General features: G+C 35.6%; 1 protein-coding gene and 1 long non-coding RNA gene across 3 annotated transcripts in view; one reads left to right on the top strand and one right to left on the bottom strand.

Moving 5' to 3' along the window:
• LOC122406467 (SET and MYND domain-containing protein 4-like) overlaps positions 1-13,832 on the bottom strand; it is a 1,392,500-nt gene that overhangs the window by 759,158 nt on the left and 619,510 nt on the right. The window lies entirely within an intron of this gene.
• LOC122406470 (uncharacterized) lies at positions 5,974-6,560 on the top strand. The gene is made up of 3 exons (XR_006259968.1): positions 5,974-6,065; positions 6,214-6,446; positions 6,520-6,560. It is a non-coding gene; the product is annotated as an uncharacterized lncRNA (long non-coding RNA).

Below are 13,832 nucleotides of genomic sequence, written 5' to 3'. Positions count from 1 at the left end.
CCGGCCGGGGTTTGACGTTACGAAGTGTGGGACAAATGTAGCAAACGTTCGCATAGTTAGTGAATAATATAAATAAGGCAAATCAGTTTATCAAAAATAGGTCTGGAAGTTGTAAGAAAAAATGTTCGTCAACCTATAACGTCAAATTTTCTTTTTGCGATCTGAAATATTATGGTTGATAATTAATAAAACAAGAACACACGGAACTGTTAGTATATATAATGTAAGAAACTCCAATCGAATAAATGTTTTCTAATTTATTTCTTGTGTCATCGGTATTTTTGAATATTCCCACATTTTGCTTCCTATTGAGTTTGGCTCTGCTCTTTCCGATCCTTGTTTTGACTCCATCGGTTTGCAGCGGATCGATACATAGTATTAATTGGTTGCCTAATATGTGTCCTATAATTTTCTACTATTTCTTCATGCTGATTCAAGTGGTTTCCGACTATGATCATCAATCGCACATTTTGTATATCAGATTCTTAAAACAGTTTCTGGTGTTGATATAAGTGTTGTTATACTTTTTCCACCTGGTCTGTCGAGTAATAAATTTTGAAACTTCTTCCAAAAAGTCTTTGGATGCTTATTTTGCTGATGATATGAAAAGTCGTATCTTGGGAATGCTGTATGCAAACACAAATTTTGATAACAAAACTTATGGAATGACATGTATGTTGAGTATTTCCACTTTTCAAACTACAAATATGGAATTATTATAAAAAAAATTCATTCGAATAAGTCTACTGTTGCTCAGTTTTGGATGCGATCAAATATAATGCCTACCAACATCCCCAGAAACTTACAGAATTGCTGAATGCAATGTGCGCTATGTCATTTTAATGTAACATCATGACTTTTGACAACTTTTCATTATAATGCTGTAAATTCGGATCATTGAAATACTGCAAAAATCTGCAAACTATACAATTTAAATACTGTGCCATTCATTTTACATTTTGACTCTAACTCTAACATATATATGAAGTAAAAAATTGATTATAAAAGTCTTCAGTTGCTCATTTATGGATAGATTTGAAATTGCTGTCTTCGAAGCTCATTGCGCTTTGCGCATTGCGAATACATTGACTCTGAAATTTCTGTGGATAAATATATATGCGACGGATCACCCCTTATCTTTGATTATGGTAATATGTAATGGAACTTGGTTCGGCAAGGTTTTAAGTGTTCCTTTTCAAATAGTATTGAAGTTTGTATGACTGATATACAGCGAATACTTCCAAACTTTGATATTTCTGTGTTGCAGCATGTGTGCCAATCATTCAAATCATTTCCTCCAACCGTATCATGTAATCTAGAAAATTTATCACAAAAGTCTTCCGCTTTTCTAAATACTTCAATTTTCCTTTTTCTACTCCATTGGGAGTTTTCGAATTTCTAAATTCATTTCTGAATTGTCCTGAAATGGTTTTCCTCCAAAACCAATGCAGGTACCTTAAACGTCTTTGAATTCTGTTGCTCTGTTGAATTAAGTTCGCTTAGTTTTTTTTGCTGCTTTGAGTTCTGGCATAATAAATGTTAGAAGTTTTCGGGTACTTTTTTTCAGCAACTATCAAACTGTGGATAATTGGATCTCAGCGGCCACTTGCAAACTTTGGAAATATATTTCATTGGGGGCACATTTTGGATGAAATGAAATCTCTAGATTCAGAATGCAAAAGCGACATTCAAAGAGGGCAAATCTGTTGGATTTTTTGTGTCTTGAATTTGATCTATCTTTCATTTGAATTTTGAAGAAAAGGCATAAATGAAATCTGTTCTATTAAGGAAATCTTTACGTCAGTTGTTTCTTGGTATGAAGACTTGGAAAAAATCGCCAAAGGCCAAGGACAGACCGGTGACGAAATATTTCCAGTACAATTTTTACGAAAAATAGATCTTATTTCGTGGAAACCAACGTTATAAGCCGAAAATCATATTACGGCCCACAACACGCATTTCTTCATGCTCTTGGGTTCCCAATAGACAAAACATATTAGAAGACAAGGAGAAAAATCACCAAAGTCCAAGACCAAACCAGTGCCGAAATATTTTCAGTCCAATTTTGAAGAAAAATTGGTCTTTTACGTGGAAACTAACATTATAAACCGAAATTCATTTCCCGGGCCTATCATCCCGGATTCCTCCATGCTGTTGAGTTCCTAATAGGCATAACATATTAGAGTATAAGGAAAAAAATCGCCAAAGTTCAAGGGCAGTCTTGTGACGAAATATTTTCACTACAATTTTTACGAAAAATTAGTCTTTTATGGTGGAAACCAACTTTATAAGCCGAACATCATACCGAGGGAAAATAAGATTGGGAAAAGTACATTTATGGTCCCTTACTTGCTGATAATTTCATGAAAAAGATTATCCCATAAAAATTGTTCGTATGAGAATGAAATCTATAAAAATATACTAAGCAAATAATTCATAGAAATTTATACTAAAATCCTATAACCGTCATAACATAAATGAGGAACTTTTGAGAAAAAAGGCGTGATATCAAACCATAAACTTCCCCTAGGGAAAAAAAGGTTGGGACAAGTACATTGATGGTCTCTTGTTTCTGGATGACATAGAAAAAAGACTCAGAACCAGGAAAAAAATTCTATAGAAATAATAAACGAAAAATTGAAAAGTTCAAAAAAATTCAACAAAAATAAAAAATAATCGAAAAAAATTCTGTAAAGAAAAATAAAAAATTTTCAAAAAAATTCATAAATATTGGACAAATTGAAAAATGTACTATCCAAGTTACATGCAGTATAAAAATGTATGATATCAATTGGAGGCCAAGTTTTTATTGATAATTTGGAATATTTATCGAACAAATCGGAAACTTTAATTGAAATTCATGATAATTATTTTCAAGAAAAAAGTTAATGAAAAAAAGTCATAACGGAAGTTACGTGCAGTTCTAAAATGTATTATATCAATTCGAGGTCAAGTATTTATCAGTTATTCGAAATATAATCTCCGGCGACCAATGAGCGTTGAGAATCCTTGTCGGACTCACAACGTTTTATCAAAATTACTAAAAAAATAATGAAAATAAAATCATTAAAAATTCACATGAAAGTCATTCGTTACTTCAACAAGGTACACACTTTAAAGAATCGATTCCCCTCCGACTTTCACGATCTCCTGGTATTATTCACAACATTCAACTTCGATTGGATCGGTACAAATTATGTTCAAATACGTCTTAAACGTACTTGTCCGGCCCATCACTTTTTATTCAAATTGCTCATTCGAAAACAAATCAAAGACGAAGTTAATGCATGTGTTAATATTAACGAACAGTAATTCCCGAGAAAATAATTTTTCTTCGAATCACTCTAGTCAAAATGAAACGAAAATGAAAGATGAAGTTGATTAATCTATTTATATTATATGGAGTCATAATTCACAACAAAATCATTTTTCTCCAAATTCCAGGAATCCACGTGTCGTACTCGACTAGTGATATTTATCAAAATGTGTACGTGACTATAGAAAAAAAAACATTTCATGGCTGAGTAGGTTCGAAAATTTCTAGTAATGTGCCTGATTATTTCTCATTTTCATTGGTTCTTACCGAATGGTATGTGTTCACTGAAGAAAATCAGAAGTGGATATTGCTATACGAACTTGCGAACAATCAAGTTCAAATTACTTGGAGATATTATTTTTATTTCTATCCATTTTATTATATTTGTCATTATAGAACAGCCCTAATTTGTTTTCGAATGAGCAATTTGAATAAAAAGTGATGGGCCGGACAAGTACGTTTAAGACGTATTTGAACATAATTTGTACCGATCCAATCGAAGTTGAATGTTGTGAATAATACCAGGAGATCGTGAAAGTCGGAGGGGAATCGATTCTTTAAAGTGTGTACCTTGTTGAAGTAACGAATGACTTTCATGTGAATTTTTAATGATTTTATTTTCATTATTTTTTTAGTAATTTTGATAAAACGTTGTGAGTCCGACAAGGATTCTCAACGCTCATTGGTCGCCGGAGATTATATTTCGAATAACTGATAAATACTTGACCTCGAATTGATATAATACATTTTAGAACTGCACGTAACTTCCGTTATGACTTTTTTTCATTAACTTTTTTCTTGAAAATAATTATCATGAATTTCAATTAAAGTTTCCGATTTGTTCGATAAATATTCCAAATTATCAATAAAAACTTGGCCTCCAATTGATATCATACATTTTTATACTGCATGTAACTTGGATAGTACATTTTTCAATTTGTCCAATATTTATGAATTTTTTTGAAAATTTTTTATTTTTCTTTACAGAATTTTTTTCGATTATTTTTTATTTTTGTTGAATTTTTTTGAACTTTTCAATTTTTCGTTTATTATTTCTATAGAATTTTTTTCCTGGTTCTGAGTCTTTTTTCTATGTTACATCTCTGGCTTCATAAAACAATATCTATGAAAACGAAGAACGTATAGAAGGAATAACGTATCACCGGAAATAAGAACAAAAATCGTTAAACGTGGAAGTTGAAGTTTATTTTGCCTTTACAGATTGCAAAAATACTTTCAGAAAATGAAAAAATACTTAGCATATACATTAAATACAACACGTTGCCGATGGCAAAAATCGACGAGCAAACAATATATTTTTCAAGAAATCGGCACATCATTGATCTCATCAAAGAACTATTTTACATTAAAAAAAAATTTTTAATTAAGAGAAAAAAATTATAGCGACGAAAAAATCGACAGCAACTTCTTTGAGACACCTCATTGTTTGTCATCAGATTTCAAAAATAATGGATAATCCGCATGAAGTAATGACAGAAAATCCATTACTTTTTTTTTTTTTCATGATCTTTTTTCACGATGCACTCTTCGTTCAGAAAATAACCCATTTTTCGAAGAGCTGAACGAATGATCACAGCGGAACATGGGGATTTGCTTATTGGCATTCCAGCTTCAAAATTATTGAAATAGTCTAGGACTCGGATGACCCCATGGTAATACTCAGGGTCGAATACAGAAGCCATGTTCGTTAAATTTGGATTCATGTTCTTCATCATGCTCAAAAAATTGACAATGAGTCCAAGTCTGAATCTGACGGACTCCAGATTATCAGGAAAGGAAATGTTGCATAATTCATTGCCGTAGAGTACAATGAGCTCATCATAGCGAAGAACATGGGAGATTTCATTGTTGCTGAGTATCTGGAACATTATTTCCCACAGCGATGCACATGGGTAAATCAATTTCACACCCATCGTGACACCAGTTCTTTTAGGATTCCAAGTGTTTTGGTCAGGTGGGTTCCCCATATTCGGATTTCTTTGAGCGTTTTTTGCGACTGCCTGGGATCACGATTGCTAGAACGATCAGGAGAATTTAGAAAAATGTTATACCATAATCATTTTTAAAAGATATGCCGTATAACGAAAGATAACGCATAACAAAGTTATTTGAAGTTTTAGAAAATTGTGAATCGGCCCCAGAATAATAACTTCCCATTTTCACAATCGTATACCGCATATGTGTGACGACAGAGTGAAACCTCATGAAGAGGTTAGAAGATAAAAAAGCACAGAGTAATAAGACGATGTAAAAATATATTTTTTTAATAAAACAAAACTTTTCAACAATTATATTATCAGTGGCTTACCTTAATTACAGACACTCGTCAGCTACTAACAATAATTGATGATTTTGAAGGTTTTTCTCGCACGTCGAGTCGATTATTTTCGGGAAAAGAGTTGGAATACGTGAGCTTTTTTTTGAGGTGAAGGGGAGGTTTGTGCTGTCTGTGGCTATACGCTAGGCAAGTATCTCTTGTGGCGCCGCCAGTTGGTGTCAAAGAACAACTCTAGGGTGACGAATGGCTTCCATACCACATGTCAATTTGTGTCGAGTGCTTACTGAAAATTCTTTAAATGATGAAAAATGTCATCAAATCGCAATTGTTGTGTCGTGGGATGTAATAGTATTGAAAAAAAAGTGATGGTGTACATTTTTATACTTTTCCTAATCGACCATGGGAATTGGAACGAAGGAAATATTGGATAAGTGTTGTCCGTCGTAACACGTAAGTGTCGTTCTCTTATTTTGATATGCAACTAATGTTTTTTCCGAAAAGAATGTGAAAATACATCATTTCAAATAAAACAGAAATAATTTGAATGAAATCCTTGTTAATAGCTGATGTGTCACAATTAATCTTATATTTGTTCCAGTTCAGACGGTAAGCCATGGAAGCCAAGTAAAAATTCAAGAATTTGCAGTCTACATTTTTGCGGAGGTGAAAAGTCTAACAATCCTGCAAATGATGCATACAATCCAACAATCTTCCCGTCCGTCTACAAAACGAGAAAATATTCAAATTCAAAAAGAGCGGAGAGATTAACAGCGAGAAGAAAGAGATTGCAGGAAGTCACTGCTGGTTTCACACCGCTTAATAATTTTTCTTGTAAGTTTAATTTACAATATTGGCCAAAAAAAGACTAATTGAAAAAATAATTCAGATGTATTATTTCATGAAGGGACAAACGAGGCAGGAATCTCCACTGAAACCATGGACTCAATGGATAATTATACGAATGGAGGAAATAATTTTGAACATGTGACTACCCAAACCGAACCAATTTTTTTCAATGATTCACCGATACCTAGTGATGGCCCATCAACATTATTTTGCTGGCAAAATTCAGTAACTAATGAAGCTTCCACACAAACATCTATCGTCTTGACAAATAAGTGCCAAGTCAAAGTGTCGATACCACTACCAAAAAAAAACTAAAAATGTTTGCGTTGGCCCAGACTATCCATTAAAAATGGGATTTGCTGGATTTGAGGACATAAAAGATGACACAACGATGAAGCAACTGGGAGGAATATCCTTATCTTTTTTTCATGTGTTACTGGCATTTATTCAACCGCAAGAAAAGGGACAGCCAGCTTTTTACACAATTTTGAACGGAAAGAATAGACTGCTATTGTTCTTAATGAAGATGAAACTTGGATTAAGCTTTGGAGCAATCGGATGCATTTTTAAGGTTTCAAAAACAACTGCTTCAAATATATTTTATGAAGTTCTTGAAACTCTTTATGAAAAGACGAAAACTTGGATATTTTGGCCTTCGAGGGAAGCAATAAAAGAAATCATGCCTTCAGCATTCAAGGATCATCCTAATTGTCGTGCAATAATAGATTGCACTGAACTTCCGTGCGACACACCACCAACTGTTGAACAACGAATCCATATGTACTCGAGATATAAGGGCGGCTTCACGGTCAAGTTCTTAATTGCTATTTCTCCTTCAGGTATGATCACCTTTATTTCTAAAGGATATGGTGGTCGCTCTACTGATGGATTTATTACCAATGATTCCGGATTCATAAGCCTGGTGGAACCTGGTGATGAAATTATGGCGGACAAAGGATTTCCTCAAATAAGAACTGTACTTCTCGAACGTCAGTGTGTACTCGTAATGCCTCCGTTTGCTATGAATCCTCAATTTACAGTGGAAGAAATTTCTCAGGGTTATTCGATAGCATCAGTTCGAATTCATGTAGAGAGGGCTATTCAACGGGTAAAAATTTTTTGCATTTTACGTCACATTTCTATTGAATTATTAGAATACATAGATAAAATCATGTACATCGCCTGCGTTCTGGCAAATAACAAAGAAACAATCATTCGGTTGGAGGCTCCGGACTCTGAATAAAACTTCAACAGAAAACAAGAATTTTTAAATATATTTATTTTGATAAAACTTTACAGCATAAAAACTTGATAGAATTAACAACGAATTATAAACTTTTGTATTCATAAAATCTTCCATAGTTATTAATAAAAACACTGGTATATAACTCTTCTTTTTACACTTGTTTTTATCCCATACATTCGGTTTCTTCTTCCATTCTCGTTTCAAATGATTGAATGAAGTACGAGAAATAAAATTTCTCTATCTTTGGAATAAGAGTACTTAAAAACTCTTCATTTCGTGCAATTTGTAGATAAACAAATTGCAATTCAGAATAAACAAAAAAATGACAAATTTTCACAGCAACCACGTACATTGATACTTGGACTTGAGTATAGTACTTGTGACTAGTCAGCAGTTCAAGTTTATCGTTCTCATTCCATTTTAAAAACCCAACAAAAGTCTTGCGATTGAGGACATCGATTATTGGTGTGTCTTTACAGGAGTAAGGACATTTTATTTCCATTAATTCGAAATCGGTTCCGTTAAAAATGAATCCATCCGGACTGCAAGCAAGGAATGGTTGGTTAAGTGAGATTACTAAACCTGATTCATAGACCTTATGCTGAATCAATTTTGAAAAGAAGTCCCTTGCATGAGGTTCTAATTCTAGACCGTAACGCATGGCTTGATTCGTTATTTTTTTGTTCGAATTTTTTATGAATCTTGAAGCGAGAGATTCATAGTCTTTGCGTCTTGTTTTGATATGATGGACGTTCTCACTACAGGTTATTCTCACCCGTCGTTTCTCAAACCAAATTGCTGTTTGAGATTGATTTAAAGAATCAAAACAGATGTCGATCCATTGCTGCTCATCTACTTTGATTTTTGATTCAAAAAATGAAGAAGAATTTTCAGGGCATGTAATTTTTGTTAATTGTCGAGTACCGTCTTGAAGTGTTCTGTATTCGCAATAGTTATAAATATTGAAGACACTTTCTTTTTGCAGCTGGAGTAATTTCGAAAACAATTCACGACAAGATGCTTCTTTTCTTCGCTTAGAGTGTTCTCTTTCTTCTTTCTCCTGAATACAAGTTTCTTCAGCTTTCAGCATAGCAATCATTGCACAATTTTCTTGTCGATGAGCATCTGATACATTCTCAACATTTTCATACGTGTAAAATGTCTTATCTGTAATATTTCCTTTCTTAGAAGGGAACAGAGTTTCAATCGTACATCCTTTGGCATATTTACGAAGCTGCTGCTCTGGCGGACGATTCCAGATCATCGGTTCATCTGTTTGCGATGTTGTGTGCTCTTCATTAGCGAAAACACACAATGCCGCAGCATGTTTGCAAAAGAGTACGCCTGCCTTGCACGTACAGTGTGCACTTAGTACAGTGCGTCCATTTTCTTGATCTATCTGTAAAATTATGCATTTTATTGTTTATCATCCGAATTTTCAAAAATTGCCTTTTATTGACTTACCGTTACGCTTGGAGAATAGATGTTTTCTTTTTTCAAAGTGCTTCCAGCACCCGGCGTTTCCCTTAACACCGAACCACTAATAATTCGATCATTGCCATTAATTATTTCTTTTACATCACTCACGTGAAAACTTTTTACTAATTTTGCACCTTTTGAAATGCTTTTGGGACGAAAAATGCTTAAATCTACTGAGACGAACTAGATCATAGAGCGTACGGCCTTACCGACGGCAATGAGCGATACGCGTATCACTCAACGAGAGGCGCCAGCGTACGGGCTCGCTTATCGACCCGCACCACATAGATCACCCGAAGAACCAATTTTCATTAATTTCATTGAATAAATCATTTCTCGTCAACAACAAAAGACTGAATTGAATAAGAAATTTTGGTGCGAACTAACCAGTGGCAATGTCAGAGCAAATCAATTTCATAAAATAAGAAAAACTTATCAAACAATTTCAAAGCAATCAATTCAAATTTAAATAGTTTTCGCGCGTCACTGCGACTAAGGCTCGTAAGAGTCAATCAAAAAACTCCGCCAATAGGCGAATTTTTCAAATCTCCAATAAGAAAATTACTTAGTCTCCATTGGCGAGTATGAATTATTGCACAGGCGCAGTTCATTAAAACGAAATTTCACTATTGGTCGAAATTAAGCGACCAATAATAAAGCACACCGAGGATAAAATTAGCCAACCAGGAATTTTAGAGCAAACGAAGGTTCGAGATCTTAATAAGCGAGCGAATCAGAAATCTCACGAGCCCGCCAAATTATTATGATTATTTCGCGTTGTTGTATCGGCCCAGTATAAAAAGGCATCGAGAGCGAGTCTCGGGAGCCAGTCTTGCCCTCATCACGCTTGACTCGCTTCCGCACGCCGATCTGAGACTGAGCAACTCAGATCCGCACACGCAATTCACCAGCCGATTCTGACTTCGCAACTCAGAATCCGCTTTGCAAAACGTAGATCACCACCGACTCAGTTTGGAAGGGCAGGCCCCATTCGGCTCCGTTTGGGTTCAAGATTTCCACTCTGGGGCACCGATCTGACCAGAAGGGCGGGGACAGTTCGATTCCGTTCTGGACCAAGATTTCTGCCAGATTACCCATCCTTTTCCTGCCAAGAGGGCGGTGACCGCTCGGCTCCGTTCGGTCACAAGATTCTTGGGGGAATCCTTCCTTCCATGCCAGGAGGGCGGGGGCAGTTCGGGTTCGTTCTGCCTTAAGATTCCTGGGTGGACTAAATTCCGGTTGATAGGTGCCGACGTTTAAGGCAAACCATTAAAGATCTACCTGACTTTTTACATGAAATCATAAAATTCTTTAAAAACACGAAACTCAAATTCAATTAGCGAAATCCAATTCTTCATTTGCGAAACTTAATTATTTGCGAAAGTTACTTCTTTATTTGGGAAAATTAATTGCGTAGCCAAAATTCATTCATTGCGGAGACTTTAATTTGCGAAATATAATTTGTGAAATTTGTTCTTTAATTTGCGAAATATAATTTGCGAAATTTGTTCTTTAATTTGCGAAATGTATTCTTGAATTTGCGACATTAATTCTTTAATTTGCGAAATATAATTTGCGAAACCTGCTCTTTAAATTGCGAAAATAATTCTTTAACTTGCGAAAATTAAATTGCGAAAGTAATTCCTGAAATTGCGAAATCAATTCTTTAATTGACGAAATCAATCTTTAAAGGCGAGATCAAGTCATTAGCGTGCGATCATATTTTTTATACAAGAAAAATACCAAAAGCAAGAAGGAGACACTCCTTTGGCTCGAACCAAGATTCTCTTTTGTTAACCACCACGAAATCATCAATTTTGAATAAACTCTTTGATTTTTTTTACAGATCTTTCTCCGCACCTTTGTTTTTCTTTCATGCCTGCTCCTTTTACTCTTTAAGAAGCTCGAATCTACGCGTAACGGCGTGTTCTAACACGAAAGAGAACCGTTACAACATTGGCGCCCAACGTGGGGCAGGCATTGCTAAAGGAAAGCAAGGGGATTGACGCTTAAGAGTTCGTTTTCATGAAAATTATTCGAGGTTTAAAAATGGCAGAAAATAAAACTCAAACAGATGACGCGACTGCAGATTCCGGATTTCAAAATCCCGATCATGAAGGACAAACCAATGATTTCACGATTCCTCCTCCAGGTGCGGGAAATATTTTTAATGAAAGTAGAGCGAATTTTGGGGATGATTTAGCAATCAACCGAAAAGAGGAAAATAGATTAGAAGAGTTCGGTACTCCTAAATCAGATCGCGGTAGAATCGAACTCGGAGAGGTAAACAATCAATTGTTAGTCAGCTTAGTCGAAACAATGCAAGAGGTGAAGAGTCAAGTTCAAAGCATGGCCAATGAAATTGCAAAAAACAATCAAGCAACTCAAGATTTACGGGCCGAATTTACAGACAAATTGACCGTCATGCATGCTCAAATCGCGTCAGAAGTACACAAAATTTATGATCCTATCAGACGACATCTCACAGGTCTCACGAACATAGTTCAGGAAAATGAGTCAAAAGCCGCGGTACAGGAAGTCAGCATAGCTCAAATTCAAATAGACATGAATGCGATTAAAAAACGGGTCGATACGCTTGAGAATACTGAAAAAATGCATAGTCCAAAAACCGCAAGTACACGAATCATAGAGAAGCCCAGTAAAGAAATATCAAGAGACGCGGTAGCGGCTCGACGCCAAGTATTAAAAGGAAAAACTGCAGCGCAAAAGAAAAGCCAGCGCGAGCCCTGCCGCTACTCTTATATACGCGAATATGCCGGTTTTATGACGTCACAGAATTTTCAAATGGTTCTCAAAAATAAACCATTTCATAAAAGAACTTGAAAATTTGTGACGATTTTTTTTCGATTTTTCTCTTTCCATTGGTCTTTGTTGCAAGTAAATCCGTCCAGTAGATCCTGAGATATGTAACGTTAGTGATTTAAAATCCATCATTTCGGGATTTTCATTTTCTTAGAGACAGAGGGGCGTAAGTTACGCTTGTTTACATTTGGACTTACGTCCTTTGCACGATTTCTTACTTTTGTCACACTCTACGTCACGCACTGCGCTGAACGCGGCTACCCCCTCTCCTTCTGCGTCGCCGAGCGAGAGAGACAGAGAATGGGCGCACAGCGGGGGCAATACCAGCTCCTGGTTTGCGCATAAAATATGTATATAATTATATAATATATATTTTATTTATTAATATTAATTAATAATAAAATATTATTATAATAAATATTTTATTATAATTAATATATAATATAATATATATATTATATTATACAATATATAATATAAAATGATAATAATATAAGAAAACAAAAAAATTGAATAATACGAATAACATTAAATAATAAATAATAAAAATAAAAAAATATAAAATTCTGGTCGACGCCGCGGGATTTTTCGAGGATGTCTAGGGCGATAGATCATGGGTTTTGGAGGACTAGGTTTAGGTACATTCTATCGCGAATTTCGATTTCTAGGTGGACGACCCCATAGTTTTTTATGTCCAGATATATTCCTCCATGGTTTTCAATGTTTAGGCATGTTTCATCATGGTTTTCGTGGTTCAGGTATATTCCTCCATGGTTTTCGATGGCTGGATTTGTTTCTCCATGGTTTTCGTGGTCTGGGTATGTTTCTTCATGATTTTTGCAGTCGAGGTCGACGGCTCCACAGTTTTCGATGTTCAGGTATGTTTCTCTCGGGTTTTCGTGGTCGAGGATAATTCCTCCATGGGTTTTGATGTCTAGGTATATTCCTCCATGGTTTTCAATGTCTAGGCATGTTTTATCATGGTTTTCGGGGTCGAGGTCGACGGCTCCACAGTTTTCGATGCCCAAGTATGCTTCTCCATGGTTTTCGTGGTCTAGGATAATTCCTCCATGGGTTTTGATGTCTAGGTATATTCCTTCATGGTTTTCGATGTCTGGATATGTTCCTACATGGTTTTCGTGGTCCAGGTATATTTCTCCATGGTTTTCAATGTATGGATATGTTTCTTCATGGTTTTCGTGGTCTGGGTATGTTTCTTCATGATTTTCGCAGTCGAGGTCGATGGCTCCACAGTTTTCGATGTTCAGGTATGTTTCTCTCGGGTTTTCGTGGTCGAGGATAATTCCTCCATGGGTTTTGATGTCTAGGTACATTCCTCCATGGTTTTCAATGTCTAGGCATGTTTTATCATGGTTTTCGGGGTCGAGGTCGACGGCTCCACAGTTTTCGATGCCCAAGTATGCTTCTCCATGGTTTTCGTGGTCTAGGATAATTCCTCCATGGGTTTTGATGTCTAGGTATATTCCTTCATGGTTTTCGATGTCTGGATATGTTCCTACATGGTTTTCGTGGTCCAGGTATATTTCTCCATGGTTTTCAATGTATGGATATGTTTCTTCATGGTTTTCGTGGTCTGGGTATGTTTCTTCATGGTTTTCGCAGTTGAGGTCGACGGCTCCACAGTTTTCGATGTTCAGGTATGTTTCTCTCGGGTTTTCGTGGTCGAGGATAATTCCTCCATGGGTTTCGATGTCTAGGTATATTCCTCCATGGTTTTCAATGTCTAGGCATGTTTCTTCATGGTTTTCGTGGTCTAGGATAATTCTTCCATGGGTTTTGATGTCTAAGTATATGCCTTCATG

The sequence above is a fragment of the Venturia canescens genome, chromosome 2 (assembly GCF_019457755.1).
Source record: "Venturia canescens isolate UGA chromosome 2, ASM1945775v1, whole genome shotgun sequence".
NCBI classification, from domain to species: Eukaryota; Metazoa; Arthropoda; class Insecta; order Hymenoptera; family Ichneumonidae; genus Venturia; species Venturia canescens.
Note: the sequence above shows the minus strand (reverse complement) of the source record. Positions and strands in the feature narration are given on the sequence as shown.